General features: G+C 34.3%; 1 long non-coding RNA gene and 1 pseudogene across 1 annotated transcript in view; one reads left to right on the plus strand and one right to left on the minus strand.

Moving 5' to 3' along the window:
- Positions 1–15,541, minus strand: part of LOC129484224 (large ribosomal subunit protein eL18-like) — a 79,678-nt pseudogene extending 64,137 nt beyond the window's left edge.
- Positions 15,337–23,709, plus strand: part of LOC134736984 (uncharacterized) — a 456,075-nt gene continuing 447,702 nt past the window's right edge. Inside the window, exon 1 of the long non-coding RNA XR_010121488.1 lies at positions 15,337–15,472. This is a non-coding gene — a long non-coding RNA (uncharacterized lncRNA). The remainder of the gene's footprint in view (positions 15,473–23,709) is intronic.

Raw genomic sequence — 23,709 nt, forward strand, 5'->3', positions numbered from 1 at the left:
ACACATAATATATAAAATGTCTATTAAAATATTTATTTTCATTAACTATTGTTATTATTATTACTGTCAAGTAGAGACAGCTGATACAAATGATTGTGACCTGGGATTTGCAGTTACAATATATAGATGAACATCCAATTTCTGCCTCATAACAGCTGCATAGCCAACTTATTAATTCATTTACGAAACAGATTGGTTTTGTCTTATCTTTGCTTATTCCTGGAGCCCTGTTTGGTATCCAGTTTCTTCCTGCACTAAGATCCCCCCTTTCATCACTATGATACATTAATTAATCCATAAAATTACTCAGTCATTGAGTACCTATGCTTGATCAGAGATCTCCAACATAAAAATTGTCTGGTAACCCTTCTAAACCCTTGTCTATCTCTTAATCTTTTACTGGTATAATATGCCCTTTCTTCTTCTCTTTGACAGTGTCCCACAAAGCAGCTAGAATTTCTGCATGCTGGCTATTCCCTGAGAGTTCATTTTTTAGGAAATCGGTCTTATTGACGGGGCGCGTGGCTCACGCCTGTAATCCCAGCACTTTGTGATGCTGAGGTGGGCGGATCGCGAGGTCAGGAGATTGAGACCATCCTGGCTAACACGATGAAACCCCGTCTCTACTAAAAATACAAAAAATTAGCTGGGTGTGGTGGTGGGCGCCTGTTGTCCCAGCTACTGGGGAGGCAGAGGCAGAAGAATGGTGTGAACCCGGGAGGTGCAGCTTCCAGTGAGTCGAGATGGTGCCACTGCACTCCAGCCTGGGTGACAGAGCCAGACTCCAAAAAAAAGAAGAGAGAGAGAGAGACGAAAGAAAGAAAGAAAGAAAGAAAGAAAGAAAGAAAGAAAGAAATCTGTCTTATTGCCAGGCTCTATTTCTAGACTTGTCCCTTTGCCCCAGTGAAGACAAAATCTTGTAAGTAAATATTTTATCTACAACAACTATTCAGCAAATGAGATTAGAATTGCTTGTATTTTTGGTAGACCTAGAAGTTACTCACAGAAGTTATACCAGTATGAGTTATTGATTTGAAAAAGATAGACTTGAAAAAAGACTACTACAATGAAATTATTAAGAAAGCTCAAACTAAATTTTAGCTGAAATTTCTTATGTACAAGATTATTTATAAAATTATATATTTGCAATTCTTTTCTCAGAGAAAATTGGAAAAAGCAAAGATAGATTTTCAGAAACAATATTCATTTATGCTCTAAGGCAACTTAATAATACTAACAGAATGTGATTGTAACAAGTCACATATTGATTGCTAGGAAGAAACTTATTCCAGTAAATAGTAAGTAGGATATGATATAATCATATCAATTGGAACTACACCCAGAAATAAAATAAAGCTAATTGCCACAGCTGACTTCATTTCAACTGAAAATATAGTAATTAAAAAGACTGAAAAGAGAAATCTGTGTTGCTAGAATATTAAACTATTTCAATAAATTATAAAAACAACATTTGACGGGAAGTTATGTTTAATGTTAAAAAAAATTACCTTTTTTATCTCAAGTGAAATCAGCCACATTGGTATGAAAATTTCTTTGGGTGTACTGTTTAGCTTCTAGTTTGTGGTAAATGGCTTTTGAAAATATGCTTCTTAGATGTTAAAGCTAGAGAAATCTTGATAGGTTTATATTCAATATAAACAAAAGAGCTTGAGAGAAAAAAAGACACACGAACACACACACACACACACACACACACACACACACAAACTTTACGAGATTTGCCTATTTTTCAAAGCCCTTAGTAATTCCTGTTTGCTCAGTGCAAATCAACTATTTCTCAATTTTAAAGGCACAGTAACCATCTTTCTTTACAGCCACATTGTAATTATTACTTCTCACAAATCTGTATTTTAGCTTAATTCCTACATAAATGGCAAACTTCCTGTCTTTGACACTCCTTGACTATGAGACTGTCTGTGTTAGAAGCCACATGTAATTTTTGTTAGTTTACATTTGCATCATATTTTCTTTCATTTTCCCGGAATTGTGATTATGTTCCAAACCCAGGATCTGGTCATAAGCTTTAATTGTTGGTGCTTTTCTAGGAGATAAGAATGTATTTATTTTCTCATCATATTCTTTAGGCTCTAGTTACTTTGAATCTTAGAAGGATCTGGAGTCATTACAATGGTTAATCATATTTTTTGAAAATATAAAAATCAATCCAATTCTGAAATTAATATAGTGTTGTTTGGATCTCTTTATATCAGTGCAGGAAACTTATAGTTCCTTAAGAATCAAAAAGAGAGAAAATGGGCAAAAGGGCACAGGCTCCAGTTACATAGTCGGTCTAATTTGAGAAAGGAGCTATCAGATAAATATATAACAAAATATATATAAATATATAATAAAAAAGATCACACACACACACACACACACACACACACACAGAATTTGGAATAGTGAGAGAGAACCCTGTCCAAGGATCCTCAGTGTATCTGAAACAGTATCCAAGGACATTCTAAGGGTATATGGTTCTACTGCCAAGTTTTACTCTGGAGACTCAAGTTAAAATTCCCATGACTAGGCTACAGCTATTTAGAAATCCACAGCTGGACAATTTACTAGCAAAGAGACATATATATATATTATTTGGAAAGGCAGAAAAGACTGAAAATCATTAGGTAAACACCAGCTGGCAGACAAGATAGAAGAGCAAAAAAGAAAAAGACAGGTGATAGAGACAGATGGAAAAACCAGGATGGAGAAAAGGTATTAATATAACTGTGTCAGGGGTACAAATTCTATAACTTATGAGCAGGGCCTGCAAGTTAGGCGTCGTAAGTATTAAAATTATGACCATGCAATTAAGAATATTGAGCTAAGTAACTGACAGGAAAGAAACAGGCAGATATTCACAAATATATGAAATGAAGATAAAAAATTTATAGAGAGGCCGGGCATGGTGGCTCACACCTCTAATCCTAGCATTTTGGGAGGCGGAGGCAGGCGGATCACAGGGTCAGGAGATCGAGACCATCCTGGCTAACATGGCGAAACCCCGTCTCTACTAAAAATACAAAAAATTAGCCGAGCGTGGTGGAACACGCCTGTAGTCCCAGCTACTCAGAAGACTGAGGCAGGAGAATGGAGTGAACCTGGGAGGCAGAGCTTTCAGTGAGCCAAGATCATGTCACTGCACTCCAGCCTGGGCAACAGAGCAAGACTCCATCTCAAAAAAAAATAAAAAATAAAAAAATAAAAACCCCAAAAAATTTATGGAGAAAAAATGGATAAAAAGAGAAACAGAATGATGCATACACTTTGTTTTCTTGCTACAGAGACTATTTCTAAAATAGGATAAATAAAGCATGATGCATGGAGATTGTCCTCTATATAACAACATTTAGATAGATAGCCCTATTCCATTTAGATAGGCCTACTATTTTCCATTACTTAGAAAGGAACTGAGATCAAATCAGTTTGAAACCTATGATGAAATGGTTCTGTTCTGCTTATTCCTTAGCTGAAATTTCACACAGTGTAATCCTCTCATTATGAAAGTCAATTTGAAAATCCCAACATCTGAGCAGAGTACTGAAGATGACATTGCCCAGAATTGACAAGAAACTGTCCATTCAAAAATAAATAAATAAATAATTAAATGTCTTGATATATTATGTTCCTGACATGGGCTAGGCACTGAGGATTCCGTTACAAACAAAAGGGAAAAAATGTGGTCTTTATTCTTATGCAGTTTAAGTTTAGAGACAGAGAAAGAAAGAAACAATTTCACAAATTAGTGTAATAGATACAAGTTGTGATAAAAAATCAATGAAGAAATGATGCAAAGTCTTGTGCAAGTATATAGCAAGTGAAGGTGGGGAGAGGCTGAAGTGCTGGGATTTGGGATGAAAAAGAAGGCTACCCCGACAAATAGCTGGATTCCTGATTGAAGTAGAACTAGAAATCCACACAGGAGTGGAGAAGATAGAAATAGAGGATGATGGTTGGTGGGGTACATTTAAAGCAAAGTAAGGACCAGAGGTAAAACACCTGCCTGGGAGGATTATCAAGAAACCAATGGTTGTTATTTGTTAGAATGAATGGGTGTACGGTGTAGGAGGAGGCAAAAGGAGCATGCAGGGATAGATTATGATGGCTTTTGACATTTAGACCATGTTTTGACAGTACAGGTGATGATATGTGCATAAATCATAAAACAAATTTAAATAGAATATTCATAGAGGCCTTAGTAGAGTCCTATGGAAGGACAGTACAAGGAGGGATAATTCTTACTGATAGGTTAGCGAAAGTTTCATGGAGGGGGTTATATGTATGTAGGGCCTTGACAGAAAGGTGATGTTTTAATTGGAGACTTGAGATGAGATGCACAGATCAAAAGAATAGTTGTTGCAAAAGCACGGAGGAAGATGTGACTGGCATTGGAAATAATGAGTCTATGTGAATGGAGACAGTTGGAGATAGGGCTGAAATTATAGACTGGAGTCAGATTGCAGAGAATTGTGAATGCCTGACAACGCTGCTCACATGAGAACTTTTTTATTTGATTATGCCTTATTTTGTAAGCAAGGAGAAAATGCACTATTTAGAGCATAAGATTTGGGTTTCAGTCCCAACCCTTTACTTACCAGCTGTGTAATTTCACAATTTACTTAATATTTATTTACCTATTTTCTTCATTGAAAATACAGAAAATAACATCATTGGGATGATACAAGGACTAAATGAATATTCAATAAGATGAAGAATAAAAATATTTAGCTTATATTGGCATATTAAACCTTAATAAATATTATTAATATTAATAAAATAATTTTACATCAGCATGTGGAATATTTATATATACAGTATAGAGGGCTTAAAATCAGTAATTGAAGCCACTATAGAAAATAAGAAGTGATGAGAACTTGAGCAATGGCTATTGGAGTATAAAGGAGGGCAATAATATTACATAGACAATATGAAGGCAAACCAAATGCTACTTCGTACCCATTATCACTACAAGGGCACTAAGCTCTGAGAAGTAAAAAATGCCTGTGTTTAAGTAACTGAGGCTTAGGAACATGGTGTTTTGCCATTAATTGAAATCAGAGCACAGAGGAAAGGAACCTTGTTGAGGAGGCAGCAGTTGGTGAGTGTGAACAGCATTCTCTGGGTAGTGAAAACAAACATGTTGATAAGAGAGGATATGCATTATCGATGACTCGAATTCAATTTGTTCATTTACCCTATAAAAGCTATCAGAAAGGCCGGGCACGGTGGCTCACGCCTGCAATCCCAACACTTTGGGAGGCCGAGGTGGGTCAATCATTTGAGGTCAGAAGTTCGAGACCAGCCTGGCCAACATGGCGAAACCTCGTCTCTACTAAAAATACAAAAATTAGCTGGGTGTGGTGGCGAGCACCTGTAATCCCAGCTACTCAGGAGGCTGAGGCAGGAGAATTGCTTGAAGCTGGGAGGTGGAGCTTGCAGCGAGCCAAGATCATGCCACTGCACTCCGGCCTGGGTGACAGAGAGAGACTCTGTCTCAAAAAAAAAAAAAAAAAAAAAAAATAATAATAATAATAATAATAATAATAAAGTTGTTGGAAATAAAACCATTGTGGTTGAAATTTATCTCATGATGTATTGTTAATTTACTTCATGATTTATTGATTTATTTATTCAACCTGCTTGCCTGTGACAGCTTGAAACATACCACACACACAAACACAATTGATGTGCAATTGTAGAAGGTGTAATTTTTTATTTTTTTATTTTTTATAAACTATAATGAATGCAAAATATATAAAATATAAATGTACAGCTTAACAAATTATGATAAAGAGAATACTTGTGTCACTATATAGAAGAAAAAGAGAAGGGACGTTGAAGCCTCAGAAGCCTCCCTCCATTCTCCTCAGTCACCTCTCATTTCTCCATTTCCCCAAGTTTTACATTAATTAATATGTATAATTTCATCTATTCATTTTCAAAACCTATTTATCTTCAAAACCATTATTTTTGTCTTTCTTACTTTTAAAGTTAACGTATATGAAATCGAACACTATGAATTCCCTTCTGCCTGGTTTCTTTACTTCAAACTTTTATGTTTCGTCTCTTGGGCTGCTTGTATTTGTAGTTGTTCATTTTATACCTGTGCAGTATTGCAATGGATGAATATACAAAAATTTATTTATTACTTATATCTTTTATGGGCATTAGGGTTGTTTCTATTTGGTGACTATTATAAATAATATGTGTAGACTATATTTGTTTATGTTTGATGGTGCAAAAATACATTCATTTCTGTTGGGTTAACATATTGCAATTGAGTTGGAACCGCATCACTTAAGCATATCTTCAATTTTACTAGACAATGACAAACTATTTTCAAAAATAATTAGGACCATTAGCCAATGATGTTATGGATGAGAGTTCCTGGTTGTATACATCACAGCCCACATTTGGCATTGTCATTTGTTTCATTTATTTATTTATTTATTTTTAATTTTTTATTTATTTATTTATTTTTGAGATGGGAATCTCGCTCTGTCACCCAGGCTGGAGTGCAGTGGCACAATCTTGGCTCACTGCAAGCTCCACCTTCCAGGTTCATGCCATTCTCCTGCCTCAGATTCCCAAGTAGCTGGGACTACAGGCATGAGCCACCACGCCCGGCTAATTTTTTGTATTTTTGTGGAGGTGGGGTTTCACCGTGTTAGCCAGGATGGTCTCGATCTCCTAACCTCGTGATCTGCCCGCCTTGGCCTCCCAAAGTGTTGGGATTACAGGCATGAGCCACCGTGCCCAGCCTGTTTCATTTATTTTAATAGGTGTGAAATGGCTTATCATTGTGATTTTGAATTCTTTGAGAACATTTTGCCTGTATTTACTGGTTTTCTACTATTTCTAGATTTCTAAATGTGTTTATTCTGAAAGGATTTAGATCTATTTTAATACTTTATTATTTCTTGTGTTTGTTTTGGTAAGTTTTATTTTTCTATGTCTATTATGCATAATTTTTCACCTTATTTAAATAATATTTTTCATATTCTAACATTTGAATGTGTAAAGTATATGTAGCCATGTTCTCTTTTCATTTCTGAATTGTCACTTTTCTCATTTTATCTGATCGTTCATAATAGATATTTACAAATCATATCAAGCTTTCGAAAATAATTTTCACTTATTTTTATGATCATCTAAAATTGTAATTCTTTAATTATATTAATTTATGTTTTTCACATTCTTATTTCTACTTAATTTATATTATATTTATTTTTCTAACTACACACTAATTTTCAGAAATTCTTTCATCTTATACATGCATGTATCACTTTGAGATCTTGATTTCAGTTCTTTTGAATAAATACCTAGAAGTGGGGCTGCTGGATCATAGGGTAGTTCCATTTTTAATTTTTGGGGAACGCCCATACTGTTTTCCATAGTGCCTGCAGCATTTTGCATTCTCACCAATAGTGTACAAGGGTTCCGATTTCTCCACATCTTTCCCAACACATATTGCATTTTTTGAAATTGATAATAGCCATCCCAACAGATTGAGAAGATATCTCATTGTGATTTTGGTTTGCATTTCTCTGACGATTAATATCGTTGAATATTTTCTCATATGTGTTATCCATTTTTATGTCTTCCTTGGAGAAATGTATTTCCAAGTTGATAGTTCATTTTTAAAATCAGAGTATTAGCTTTGCTACTGTTGAGTTATAAGAGTTCTTTATATATTTTAGGTATTAGCCATTTATCAGATGTGTGGTTTGCAAAAAAAAAAAAATATCCCGTTCTATATCTTATACCATACAGAAAAATCAACTCAAATTAGACTAAAACTTAAAGGTAAGACCCAAAACTATGACACTCCTAAAAAATTGGGAAAAAACTTAATGATGCTGACGTTGGCAATGATTTTATGAATATGATACCAAAAGCACACATGTAACAAAGCCAAAAATAAACAAGTGGAACTAAATTAAGCTAAAAATCAGGACAGCAAAGGAAGCAATTAACAGAGTAAAAAATCTACCTATGGAATGAAAAGATATTTTCAAATCCTATTATCAACAACTCACGTTAGTATCAAACAATTATTTATTAAGTTACAGGCCTATATTTGATACATTGTTATTAGCTAAAGTCCACAGTTCAGATTCTTTACGTAATTCGTTGTTGTTGTTATTGTTCCAGGACCTCATCCAGAATACTATCTTACATTTACTTGTCATCTCCCTTTAGATTCCTCTTGCCTGTGACAGTTTCTCAGACTTTCCTTGTTTCTGATGACCTTGGCATGTATTTTGTAGGATGCCCCTCTCTAAAAAATTCACCTGATATTTTTCTCATGATTAGACAGAGGTTATGAATTGGAGGAAAGAAGATCTCAGAAGTAAAGTGCCATTTTCACCTACATGATATATGACTCTTGATAATGACCCTCGTCACCTTGTGGAGATACCGTTTGTTATCTTTCTATACTCTGAAGTGACACTTCCCCTCTCCCTTTCTACACTTTATTCTTTGGAAGAAAGTCACTGCGCACAGTTCACGTTTAAGAAGAGTGTATTCATATTACCTCTCCTAGAGAGGTAATTATTTTAACATATTTTCAAATATTGACCTATCTGTGTATAATTGGATAAATGCTACTAGGTTGTACTTTATTTTTATATTTTGTTTGATTTGATATGCTAACATTTATTGAGGATTTTGCATCTACATTCATGAAAGATAAGGTCTGTTGTTTTTCTTTCTTGTAATGTCTTTATCTGTTGTGGTATTAGAATAATTTTATCCTTGAGGATATGTAGGAAATGTTTCCTCCATCTCTGTTTTCTGGAAGAGATTGTAGAGAATTTGTATCTTTTCTTTCTTAAATGTTGGGTAGAATTCACTAATAAATTTTCTAGGCTTGTTGCTTTCTTTTTTGGAAGGTTATTACTTTTTGACTCAATTTCTTTAATAGATATAGGCCTATTTAGGCAATCTCTTTATCTTTCTGTAAGTTTTGGGAATTTGTGTCTTTCAAGGAGGTGGTCATTTTTGTCTAAGTTATCAAATTTGTGAAAAAAGAGTTGTTCATAATATTCCTTTATTTTTTTTAATGTCCATAGGATCAGTAATGCTGACCCCTCTTTTATTTATGTTATTAGTAATTTGTGTCTTCTCTCTTTTGTCCTTGGTTAACTTGGCTAGAAGTGTGTCCCCGTTAATGATCTTTACCAAGAACTACCTATTAATTTTACTGATTATCTCTATTGTTACACTTTTTCAATTTTATTGATTTCACTTTTATTTTTACCACTTCTTTACTTCTGCAAGCTTTAGGCTAAACTTGCTCTTTCTCTAGTTTCCTGAGATGGAGGCTTAGATCACTGTTTTCAGATATTTATTCATTTTAGTAATATTGATTTAATACTATAAAATTATTACTAAAGACTTTATTATATCAACATAACTTGATATGTTGTATTTCATTTTCATTTACTTCAAAATATTTGTGAAATTTATTTTTGAGACATTTTATTTGATTCATGTGTCATTTAAAAGTGTGTTGTTTAATTTCCATGCACTTTAGGATTTTCTAGTTATCTTTCTAGTATTGATTTCTAGCTTATTTCCATTGTGGTCTGAGAACATATTGTATAAGATTTTTATTAACTTACATTTATTATGATATGTTTTACGGTCCGGAATGTGATCTATTTTGGTTAACATTCCATGTGAACTTTGAAAATCATGTATATTCTAATAATGTTGTATGGAGTATTCTGTAAATGTCAATGAGGTAAAGCTGATTGATAATGCTATTCAGGTCGATGATTTTTCTTTCTAAAAGTTTTGAGTATAATAACTTCTTAAACTTAGTAGCTATTTTGAAAATGAAAACAAATATTCAAATTATCAAAGCCTAATATTGATATTTTGAAACTGTTCAAGGAAAATAAAGTATTTAGAGCCTATAATTCTAAATATACCTAATAATTTATAATATTTTTTCTGCATTATTAGTAGTATTTTATAAAGTCTGTTTACTTAAATTCACTCCACTATTTATGTTTTCATTATATTTTATTCTTTACATACTTCCAAAATCCATTTGGTATAATTTTCCTTTATTTTCAAGAATATTCCTAAGAATCCCTCTTATTTTACTTCTACTGATAGCAAATTATTTGTTTTTGTTTTCCTAAAAATGTCTTTATTTCAACATCGTATCTTCAATCATAATTTTCTTTGGCATAGAATTCTGAACTGGCAGTTATTTTCTTTTTCACAAATGATGATATCATGTCACTATATTTTGGCTTGCATCACTGTTGAGAAATCATCTGTAAATGTCACTATTACTAATTTGAAAATAAGAGCTCTTTTATATTTTTACTTGACCAGTTTTCTTTAGTTTTATTTTGATCGTTGATGTGTAGATTGTCTTTTGTATCCACTCTGCTTAGCAGAAAAAAAAAATCTTGAAAAAATGGGCTAGTCATATTCATGCATTTTAGAACATTTTCATATGTTACCTTTTGTATTACTTCTGTCTCATCAATATACTCCTCACTTCTGGGACTCGAATTAATCATATGCTAGAGATTCACCAATATGCTATTTGTTTCTTTCCTCCTATATAAAATTTTCTGAACTTTTATCTCTAAATGTGGCATTCTGTTTTGTTTGTTCTGGCCAAATGTCAAATGTATTGTTTCTCCTTTGTTTTGCATAATATGCTTTTGAGTATGTCCATTGAGTCTTTGTTTTAGATTGTTGTTACCCACTGCAATAATCTATATATTTTTCAATATGCTAAGTCTCTTTTTATTATTTTTGGTACTCTATCCAATTATTGAATCTTAGTTTTTATCTCCTTGAATGTAGAAATAATTCTTTTTTTTTAAACTGAGTTTGGCTATTGTTGCCTAGGCTGGAGTGCAATGGTGTGATCTCGGCCCATAGCAACCTCCAACTCCTGGGTTCAAGTGATTCTCCTTCCTCAGCCTCCCAAGTAGCTGGGATTACAGCCGACCTCCACCACGCCCAGCTAATTTTTGTATTTTTAGTAGAGATGGGGTTTCACCATGTTGGTCAGGCGGGTCTCACCCCTGACCTCAGGAGATCCACTCGCCTTGGACTCCTAAAGTGTTGAGATTACAGGCATGAGCCAAAGCGCCTGGCTGAAATAAATAATGTTATCTTCAGTCTCTGTCTGATAGTTCCAATATTTGCAATTTCTTTTGAGCTGTTCTCTTTAGTCTTATTTTTGAAATTCCTGCTCATGTCATTTTGCCACCTTCTTTTCCTGGTTACATTTGATCGTGTTTGTAGTATATTGTCACAGAAAAAGTACTTGCAGAGGTAAATTTGAGGATGAGGATTATGTTATCTGTAATGGGATTGTGTTTGTAGTATAGTGTCAGTGAAAAAGTACTTGCAGAGGTAAATTTGAGGATGAGGATTATGTTATCTGTAATGGATTTTTTACTCCAGAAATTGTTTGTAATTTACTTCTGCCTGTTATCTGTAGACTTTAGCAATCATTAATTACCTTAATTCAATTGCATGGTTTGGAATTGTCCAGACTATTCATATTATTTTATGATAGACTCCACTATGTAGGGATGCCAAGTTTATTACATTCAGCTTTACTCTTAGATTGGAATTCTTTGTATTGCAGGAAGGGAGTGGTTATCAAAGTCTACTGCATTTACTTTTTTTTTTCTTAGTATTATGAGGCTGTCCAAAGTACAATCCAAACTTTCAGCCACTTATTATGGATTGGCAAATACCCAGAACAAATTTAATCCTAAATGTTGTAGCTTCATGACCCTTCTTCTATTCCTAGCAGAACAATGCCTCACTATATTTTTAACTCTTCACTTTATCTTATATAAAAAAGAGTTAATTATTTAGTAAGAAGTAATTAGTAGTGGAAATTCTATGTTTTAAAATTTAGTAGATCTTTGATCCGTTTTCTACTCTACCAATAACTATATCTTCATACACCTTTCAATTCTTATCCTTCAATAAGGGTAAATAGAACATTACCATAATTATTTTATTTCTAATTCAAATCTTTCCTATATATTTTGCTTGCAAGTTCCATTCAGTTAAATATAAACTGGTGTATTCCAGATGAATAGAAATATACAGGAGTTTTTTGTTTTTTGTTTTTTGTTTTTCAGAAAATAAGCAACAAAAATGTTATTTTTGAAGTTTAAAGACTATATAAATATGGAATATTTAAAAGTGTACTTATTGTTCATTACTTTTTACATTGGATGACATAGTTCGTAATATTTTATAAAAGAATATTATATTATAATCATCATAATATTTGTGATCATTGCCCCTTCTGTGATAGGTGCTGTGCAGAATGTTTTCTTTAATTACCTGTATCTCATAACTAAAATTTAGATTTTAAGGATTTGGTACCTCTAACTCTACAAATTAGAATTATTTTTTTTTAAAGGTAAGTAACTTATCCAAGGTGCACACAGCATAAAATAAATAAGGCAGAATTAAAAACTTTTTTATCTGACCCCAAATTATTTGTTCTTTACATAATTCCTTTATAAATTGACACATAATTAATAAAAGTAAATTTATCGAATATTTTAAATTGCTGTTGAGTAAATAGGAGCACACATATAAACTCAAATTGTATTTGAGTAACTAAACGTGATTTTTTAAAAGAATGTATTGTACATTTCAACATTCTGCTTCTGTGTTTTCTATAAAATATTAATAATACAAAGTATTTTACCATTTTACTTAAATAACAATTTACTTAAATAACTTTTTACTTAAATAACTTTTATTTAAATAACTTTTTACTGAAATAAATTAAGAAACCTTTGATCAAAAATGTTCTCAAAAATTATAATAGGATTGATTTTCTGAGAACCTAATTATTTTTAAATTTTGTATTATAATTACTTGTCAGTATCAAAATTCACTGGATCAGTACTATGCAAACTCATTAAGTGATATGATATACAGTGTATCATGTTCAGTAGACAGAAAAATGAGGTAAATTATTTTCAATCTCAGAGTACTAATTTTATTTGAATTATAAATTACTATCACTTTGTAGATCTCAAATAAATTTAAAAACAAAAATGAAGACCAATTTACTAGCTCTGTATCAATTTTTGTTCTGTTTGTTTACTTACATGCATTATGACAATTAAATGTCACAAGTGTTTTTTTTACAGTGTATCTCACAGATGTTAAAAAAAATTGTGTAATGTCACAAGGCCTTTTTTTTCCATCCCCCAAGTGTACCAATGAGTCACTCAAATAAATATAGACTTCAACCTTTTTCTTAAAGGAAAAATACTTTATCTGACGTAGCCACAATTTGTGCTTTTTACATCCCTTTACCATCATTGATCAACTATGTTTTATACAGATCATGATTTTTCATCCACTCTTTATAAATTTATGATTTATATGTTGTTTTATATTTTATATGGAAATTCTTTCTCAAAAACGTGAAATTACTAATTTAACAGCTAGTACAAGAAGAGTGGCAAACGGAATAAAGGTCTCCAAAATGTATGTACTTTATTATATGGATTTGGTTAATTATCAAAATCAAGTTGATTTTATATCTAACTTTGAGGTTTGCATGATGGATATGGATTATTATGCTGCTTTGGGCAGAAGTAGATATCTTTTATCCACAGAGTAATTCTTTGTTGTTGAAATTCCAAGCATACTTCAATATTAGGCAGATGAAATCACAAGACTCTAGCATACCTATTTCACCTACTGATAAAATCAACCTTCTAAATTACTAATAGCAAAGCATATTTAGCATTAACTCTGCTAATTCATGGAAGAAATATTTTGCCTAAATAACTAAGCTAGCACATTTTCTTTTAGAGTGTCAGACTAATTATACTTATTGGTGAAAGCATATGAACACTTTGAGTGTTTGAATTTCATAAGGAATCAGCCAGGCTTACAGAAAAGTGCGGTGGTCTTTAATAAATATTTACCTCTTACTAAGTGCCATGTGCTGAGGATAAAATGAAGAATATGATGTAGTCTCCATTCTTTAGAATATCCTACTCTTGTAGAAAGACTTTCATTATTTAAAAATTCTAATAAGGATGGCCATAATCTTTCTCTTAGAGTAAGGTTTTGTTTTATTACAATGTATATATTATATATTTTATATATGTTTTATTAAAATATATATATAACTGTGCTAGAGAACAGAATTTCATTAATTCGTCAGTTTTTATTATTATTAACAATAGCATTTACAATAGATTTTTGGTGCTAAATTATATCTCAGAGCAGTGTAAATGAAAGCATTCTGCCTATGAATCAAGAGACTTAAGTTTTTGGCTTACCTATCTTGATAACCGGCTGTGTGATGGTGAAGAATCATTGGCTCTCATTCTACATCCACCAAGTAAGGAATGTGAAACAGATACTCTGTTGAAAATTTACAAGAAATTCAAAATTCAATGATCGAAAAGTATTATAAAGTGTTACTTAAATATTGATCAACATCTAAATTATACACAATTACAGTGTATTTCTTACCCTATTTCTACAAACATTGTATTTCTTAGACGATGGGGTTATGTCTTAATGATTTTTTTGTTAACTCCTATAGTATTTAGCATGCTGCTGGTTGTGGAATATGTGACTAGGTCAAACCTGTAACCTTTTTTTTTTTTTCCTCAGCATCCAAAATCTTTTTAATAAAAGGGTAGGATCCAGAGTTATTATTTTTTTTGTTTGGAAACGGAGTCTCGCTCTGTCGCCCAGGCTGGAGTGCAGTGACGTGATCTCGGCTCGCTGCAACCTCCGCCTCCTGGGTTCACACCATTCTCCTGCCTCAGCCTCTCCAGTAGCTGGGACTACAGGCGCCTGCCACCACGCCCAGCTAATTTTTTGTATTTTTAGTAAAGACGGTGTTTCACCGTGTTAGCCAGGATGGTCTCAATCTCCTGACCTCGTTCGTGATCCGCCCCGCCTCGGCCTCCCAAAGTGCTGGGATTATAGACCTGAGCCACCGCGCCCGGCCCCGGGTTAGCTTTTGTGGCCTTGGCTGCCGGTCGGCCTCTGGCACGCTCGAACTTCCGGCCCTTGGAGCGGGCGTAGGGTTTGGTGCCGCGTTTCCGGGGCCGTGCCGAAATGCCGGCACACCTCTCGGCCTTTGAGAGGACCGAAGAGCAGGACGGTGCTGCAGCCCTTGGGGGAGTCTAGGGCCGCGGCGGACCGGGCTGGTCACGCGCAGCGCACACACCTTCAGTTTGGGCACCTCCTGAATCCGCACAGCATCCCTTATGGTCCCCACAACCACGGCCGTTTTGTTTTCCCGGCCAGGAAGCTTCATCTTGCGGATCATCTGGAAAAGGGACAGAGGTGGCCGCTTGGTGCGGCTCATAAACAACCTCTTCAGCACAAGCTGGTTGAATGTGGAGTTGGTTCGTCTGGCCAGAAACCTGTACAGCTTGACCAACAGCCTCAGGTAGGTATCTGGGTTCTTGGGCTCCTTGCGGGGAACCTTTCGGTCCTTGTGGAGGATGTCAACTCCCATGATGGCGTCTCCTATGTTCTTTCTGTATAATAGGAAAAACTGATGCTTTCAAAGAAATACCAAAAGGTGTTTCACATATTTTTCTCTGTATTTAATGATTTGATTTTGAAAATCTGAAAAAGATGATGTTCAATAATTGTTTGCAATATAATTGGGCTATTTTTTTCACTAAAAACATAGACAACCTAATCAAAATTTGATTGTAGACTTGCAAAGATAATGAGTGGTTGCACAATTACCAACTACTAGTAATAAAATTATTAGTTTTCTTTTAATCATTCTTTTTTTTTTTTTTTTTTTGAGACGGAGTCTTGCTCTGTCGCCCAGGCTGGAGTGCGGTGGCGCAATCTCGGCTCACTGCAAGCTCCGCCTCCCAGGTTCACGCCATTCTCCTGCCTCAGCCTCTCCGAGCAGCTGGGACTACAGGCGCCCGCCACCACGCCCGGCTTTTTTTTTTTTTGTATTTTTAGTAGAGACGGGGTTTCACCGTGGTCTCGATCTCCTGACCTCGTGATCTGCCCGCCTCGGCCTCCCAAAGCGCTGGGATTACAAGCGTGAGCCACCGCGCCCGGCCCTTTTTTTTTTTTTTTTGAGACGGAGTCTCGCTCTGTCACCCAGGCTGGAGTGCAGTGGCGCGATCTCGGCTCATTGCAAGCTCCGCCTCTCAGGTTCACGCCATTCTCCTGCCTCAGCCTCTCCGAGTAGCTGGGACTATAGGCGCCCGCCACCGCGCCCGCCACCACGCCCGGCTAATTTTTCGTATTTTTAGTAGAGACGGGGTTTCACTGTGGTCTGGATCTCCTGACCTCGTGATCTGCCCGCCTCGGCCTCCCAAAGTGCTGGGATTACTAGCGTGAGCCACCGCGCCCGGCCCTTTTAATCATTCTTGAAAGGTACTTCTCCCTGATTGAAATGATAATAAATCTCATATCTAAATGATATGCAGTATTTATTGACACAAAGAAAATTTATTTATATATATATATAAATTGATTTGGATGTATGGATGGATGTGTATACATACACATTGAGAAAATGTGTACATATTTCTGGTTAATGAATAAAATCTTAGTTGAAAAAATCAGTAAATATGTAAGTCACAAATAAGAAGAAAATACAGCATGAGAAAGAACAAAAGCTTTATGAGAACTGACCTTTAATCAGAAACATTAAGTTCCTTCTGATATTCTCTGTGATGTGTGGATGATGAAGGTAACCTTGAATGAAAAATAATATAGTTCATTAAAGTGAATACATTTCTAAGATTTCTTGCTAAACTGAAAACATGTCCTTAGTAAATTATTTTTAAGTAATAAATAACAGTTTATTATCATTGAGTGAATAAAAAAAGGGGAGTCTAGAAATGCATGAAACATACAGTAGTAAGGGAAAACTAAAAAAAAAATGTGCCTGTGTAGGAAAATATGATAAAGATTATTAAAGATAAAATAGAGCATGGATAGCTATGCTTTTTAAAGTTATTTTATTTTCAAAAGTATCAAATTAATTTCATGGGTCCACATGGAATTACATATCAATTTTATAGTCATTTTAATCAGAATATTAGTAATGTTTTAATAGTAATTAATAAATATTTAGAATGTCACATTTATGTGAGTAGCTTTCAAAGAATAAAGAGTAGACCTTATAATTTTCTAATTTTCATCTTGTATAGGGACCTTTTTGTTTGAAGAACTACATTTTAAAAGTGTTTTTAATGAATACAAAAATGTAACAGAAATCAAATATTTCTAAATAGGTGCTTGCTAGCAAAATTAAATAGTAGTAAAATTAGCGTCCTTAATATTTTTTAAATAAGGTCACTGTAGAGATTTTTACATAATCACCAAGTGCATGTAATATATTCTGATGTAAGAAATTTGATAATGAGGTTGGATGGATAACCAGCCTTTAATACCTGGCATTTCTATTACCAAACTTGAAGGTTTTTTGTTTGTTTCAAGAACTGATTTTTATTTCAGATATTATTTCTTCAAAAACCCTTCTCAAGTATTCATTTTTCTCTGGAAATATTTATTTTTCTTTAGAAAGCCAACTCTACATTATGTTTTATTTGCAATATATAAACACATATTTCAGATAATGAATACAGAATTATTTAGAAACCAGTCCTTCCCTTTGATTTGAATGGTACCATAACAATTAGGAAAAAGACTAGCCACAGCTCTAATATTTGATTTTGCTAGTGTTCAATTGAAAAGTACTAAAATGTTATTATATTTATAATCATGGGACCCATTGTCAGAGATATAAAACTGACATGCTACTTGTTTCAAGGTACAGGTAATTTTTGTTGAATGTTTTAAATATATTTCTCTCTCTCTTTCTGTCTCTCCCGTGTGTTTGTTAGTGGAGGGGATTATTATAATGTCAACAGAGATATGAGGTGTAGAGTAAGGTAGAAGGAAAGATAAATATTTGAAACACGAATGGCCATTTCCTTCTAAGTCACTAAAATTTTTGTCAAAGAAAATTAACATTGCATGTACATCTATTTTATATATGAGTGTGCATATATGTGTGTGCATATCTTTTGCTTGTTTTGTTTTCTGTAACAAGGAGGAAGGTGTATTGCGTAAGGAGAGCTGGGAAAGTATTTGCAAAGTATATCTCACTGTGAGCACATTCTCAGGCAGATTATTTTCAGTAAAGTGTGCATATTAAGGATGAAGATTGGAAAAATGGGTTTCTTGAAACTGTCCATATTTGTATGCTCCTCAAAAAGTCTTCTTGTGCTCCACAGTATACACAGTGCTTGCTTGAAAATCAGTGAACCAGAGACTTAAAAAAAATTTCACGAAGAAAATATGCTACATCTGAACCCTAGAAAACCTTTTTTTGAAGTTAAGAATAGGAGGAGGTTTATAAATTAGACTAGGAAGAAACACCCAAAGATGTAGGAAAAAATGAAGAATAGTTAGGTGCACTAGAATCTGAGTGAGGAAACAGTTATGAGGAACTTCTCAACTGTGTCAAATGCCGATGAGAATTTGAGTACAATGTGAATTTGGAATTGACTTCTTTTTTTCCAGGATGAATAGAAACACTTAATAACAGGGGAAGCTGTCATAAAAGCCAAATTGAAATGGGTCTCCAGAAATGAAAAGATGATCTGGAGACAGGGTAGCTTCTTAAGGAAACTTTCTTCTGAATTTTGTTACATGGGATTGCATAGAAGTAGAATAGTAGTTAAAAAGATAGAATCAGGGGATGATTTTTCTTTCTTTTTAAGATTGTAGATCATAAAGCAGGTTTCTATCCAGATAGTAACATTCAAGTAAAGCAAGAAAAGTTGATGAAACAAAACAGAAGCAGAAAATTATGGGCTGGGTGTGGTGGCTCACACCTGTAATCCCTGCACTTTGCGGGGCTGAGTCAAGCAGATCACTTGAGGCCAGGAGTTTGCTACCAGCCTGGGCAATATGGTGAAACCCCATCTTTACTAAAACATACAAAAAAATTAGCCAGGCATGGTGGCAGGCTCCTGTAATCCCAGCTACTCAGGAGGCTGAGGCAGGAGAATCGCTTGAACCCGGGAGGTGGAGGTTGTAGTGAGCCAAGATCGTGCCACTGCACTCCAGCTTAGATGACAGAGTGAGACTGTTTCAAAACACACACACACACACGCACACACACACACACAAAAAAAAACAATAAAAAATGAAAGAAGAAAATTATGGATGTGAAGTCCATCAGTAAGTGAGAGGGGATGGGATCCAGTGTACATCCCTGAAATGGGAGTAAGTACACTCCAGTCAAACAACAGCATGGTTGGTAGAGTATACAGACACAGTTACAGATGTGTGAAGGGATAATTGTGAGTGTTCTCTTCTTAATTGCTTCAATAACGTAATAAGTAAGATCCTAAAGTGAGAGTAAGGATGAAGGAGGTGTTATTGACAATTTGAGGAGAGACACTGGAAACCAGAGTTTTAGATCACTAGTAAATCAGCTCAGTTGTATATTTTTCCTAGCTGGTTCTCATTGCAACTACAGAAAAAGCCATATACTGGGTCTTAGTATAGCTGTGTTTTGCTTGTAGACTACAATGAAGAAGAAGAGTACAGTTGGCAGAAGGATTGTGGATATGTGTAAGGCAATGATTATAACAATAAACTGAAATAAAAGTGAGAATATGAGGAGAGGAAATAATAGAAAAATTTCATACAGTCAATATAAACTAGGTTTCTGTGGTGTAATAATTGTTGGGTGGAGTTACTAGAAGTGGTGAGTTGGAAACTTTGAAGACAGTGAAAAGAGAGTAAGATGTCTGGACCTGAGATTTGGAAGTTGTGTAGTTTTGAGTTATTGGGGAAGGATATAAAACAGAAAACAAATATACATGCAACTGAGAGACAAGACTCATGAATGGATCATTTATCTTATGTATGGATTTGTAATTGCAGAAATAATTACTGGAATAGGGATGGAGAGTGAGATGCTAAAGTGAATGAAGACTGGTAACTGGGAGAACAATAGATGATAACTTTAAATATAATAAATAAATTTTCTCTTAGGGGGAAAAAAAGAAATTATAGTCTAGAACAAGGCTGAGTAAACTATAGCTTACAGGGAAAATCCAGACTTTGGCCTGTGTGGCCAATTAAAGTAAGTCGTGTGTGTGTGTGTGTGTGTGTGTTATAAAACAAACATCCGAAGGATTATAAATCATGCTGCTGTAAAGACACATGCACACGTATGTTAATTGCAGCACTATTCACAATAGCAAAGACTTGGAACCAACCCGAATGTCCAACAATGATCAACTGGATTAAGAAAATGTGGCACATATACACCATGGAATACTATGCAGCCATAAAAAATGATGAGTTCATGTCCTTCGTAGGGACATGGATGAAGCTGGAAACCATCATTCTCAGCAAACAATTGCAAGGACAAAAAAACCAAACACCGCATGTTCTCACTCATAGGTGGGAATTGAACAATGAGAACACATGGACACAGGAAGGGGAACATCACACACCAGGGCCTGTTGTGCGGTGGGGGGAGGGGGGAGGGATAGCATTAGGACATATAAGTAATGCTAAATGACGAGTTAATGAGTGCAGCGCACCAACATGGCACATGTATAATATGTAACTAAACTGCACGTTGTGCACATGTACCCTAAAACTTAAAGTATTAAAAAAAAAGGTTCTTATTGACACACAAACAAACAAACAAACAGACGAAAGAGGAGATGAAGGAGGCAGCAATAGCAGCCACAACAGAGACCATATGTCGGCTGTAGAGCCTAAGCTTTACTCTCTGGCTCTTTAGAACAAGTTTACCATCCTTTAGCCTAGAAGCAGCAATGAGAAATTCACCTAAGAGTTTACTTAGGTCTGAAGATACACGGTTGGCCATGGAAGGGGGTCAATGAAAGCTGCCACTTTGAATGACTGCAGCTAAAGCAATATCCTCAGGTTATGGCTATTTTTAGCTAGATAGGAATATACTTAGAGAAAAATTTTGAGAATATATCAACATATATAATGATGAAAGACCATGATGAGTTCTAGGATCACAGTGAAATATTTTGGAGTGTATAAAACAGTAAGGGACTTGAATCAAATGAAAGGGTGTACTACTACATATGAAGAAAGAAGTCTAAGTAAAGAATAACATATGTCTAAACATCCTCTGATGTATCACTGACGTTTAGTTATACTTAAAATCCCTGAGTTTCCTCACTTTTTTGTCTTCTTATGCAAATCTAGGATTTATGAAGTCATTGTCCAGACTGTATCAGTTCCTTTCTAGGGCCACTCATAAGCAGTTTGCAAGCTCAAGATAAGTAACACATTATGAATCTGTAAAATATGGTAATTCCTATACATGTCCGTGCTAGTCAAGAAACTATTATTCCTGACTGAAAGAAAACCTGTGTTGGCCGGGCACGGTGGCTCACGCCTGTAATCCCAGCACTTTGGGAGGCCAAGGCGGGCGGATCACGACGTCAGGAGACTGAGACCATCCTGGCTAACACGGTGAAACCCCATCTCTACTAAAAATACAGAAAATTAGCCGGGCGTGGTGGCAGACGCCTGTAGTCCCAGCTACTCCAGAGGCTGAGGCAGGAGAATGGAGTGTACTTGGGAGGCAGAGCTTGCAGTGAGCCGAGATGGCGCCACTGCACTCCAGCCTGGGCGACAGAGCCAGACTCCGTCTCAATCAATCAATCAATCAATCAATACATAAATAAATAAATAAAATAAAATAAACCTTGTGTTATTCTTCTGGGTATTTCCTACTCAGTCAGAATATGTTGGTTGAACCGAGTGAAGCTCTCATACACTTAAAAGGTAAATGAAACTTTCTGTTAAATTTTATATAAAAAAATTAAACCTAAAAGTGTTTCAAGAACACTACAGTAAGCAGCCTTGTATTTATCATCTATATATAATTTTCTTTCTTTTTATGCTCTCTCTTCCACCCCCCACTTTACCCTTCTTGTTCACATTTTACTATTACTGCTTTCTCTTTCTTTCTTCCTTCTCTCTTCAGCCCTTCATTTTGTGTGTGTGTGTGTGTGTGTGTTTGTGTGTGTGTGTGTGTGTGTGTGTATATATATAGAAACAGATTTTTGGTTTTTTTAAAACTGAAGTGGGTAGAACATTGTGGTTAATGATAGAACATACATTCTTAATGAATAAATATTTTCTTCAATATAAAAACAATATAATGTAGCACAATCAAAAAGCTTAACATCAATTCAATAATTCTACTTAATATTTGAACCCAAATTCACTTTTTCCCAATTCTCCTCATAATATCCTTTATAGATGTTTTCTGTATGACCCAGGATCTAGTCTAGAATCATTTTACTTGTTATGAATTTAGTTCTTCTTTGATCTAGGAGAGTTTTCCCTAGAATACTGTTGCCATTCATGACATTAAAGCCTTGCAAGAATATGCAGTTGAAGTTGAGAAACTACTTTTCCATAGTAGATTGTTTTTGTTTGTTTCATACAAGTGAAAATGTGTATGTAAATTTAGCATGCAAATTAAAATGATAAGAGCTAATTGTCTCTATTTTAGTGTCCATTTCAGTGAGAGAATGTGATGAAAATAATAGCAGTGGAAATTTTTTTCTGAGAAAGCTGACTTTTGTAGTATAATATGTTTATTGAGTGTAAAAGGTAATATAAGTAGTGATATTTAAAGAAAAACATAAATGCTTAATCACACACTCTATCTCCATTACCAACTTTACCACAAAAACTAAGCCAGTTTCTTTAACCAAAAAAGCAATAGAGGTTTTGCTTTGAAGCAATTTTCTTACTATATAAAAATACTGAAAACTGATTAGTGTGATTTATTGTATGCTTTGAAATATAATTACTTGATTTTCTGTACTGTAGAAATGCAGTGCAATATAATTATTTGATTTTCTGTACTATGCTTTAGTATGTAAAATTTGCCATGTATTTATCTACCCTGTAATTTCATGGTGTTACAATGTTATTACTCAATAATGACATAGCAATTACTCTATAATTGCCCTATCACTGAATAGTTATTATCACATAATTAGAGAATAAATTTTCAAAGATTGGAAAAAATATGGCAATTTGGGCCTTGTAAACAGTTATTGTAAACTTAAATATATTTATAATATTAGAGCTTGCATATAAAATAAACCCAATAAATGCAATTTAAAATCCTATAAATAGTTAATGAAAGTAGTTGAGGATTAAGTTTATGACAAGTATATAATCTTGAGATTATATTAATGGAGCAATTATTTACTTCTCATTAAAATCTATTAGTAAAACTGTTATTAATAATAAGTAATAATGTACACAAAACAGGATCAAGAATAGTAAATGATAGTCTTTATTAGTGGGAAAATAATAAATGAAACAGCTAAAGAGAATTCCTCCTCTATGTCATTATACAGAAATATTATTTGCAAGCATTTAATGTGGTAACACTTTGAATAGAAATAAAAGTAACTACACGTGAAATCATTTGTGCTTCTTAGTTTCTGTACTTTTTTAACTTGTGCTGCATGCTGCTAATATACATTTGGTGACATGATTTCGCTCTAAATCAAAATTCCAAAGTAAATCAACATTTTTACAAGTCTATTAAAAATACCACAGCTCCTCCAGATTAATTATTAATTTCCAGAATATTACATT

This window comes from Symphalangus syndactylus, chromosome 6, assembly GCF_028878055.3.
Source record: "Symphalangus syndactylus isolate Jambi chromosome 6, NHGRI_mSymSyn1-v2.1_pri, whole genome shotgun sequence".
NCBI classification, from domain to species: domain Eukaryota; kingdom Metazoa; phylum Chordata; class Mammalia; order Primates; family Hylobatidae; genus Symphalangus; species Symphalangus syndactylus.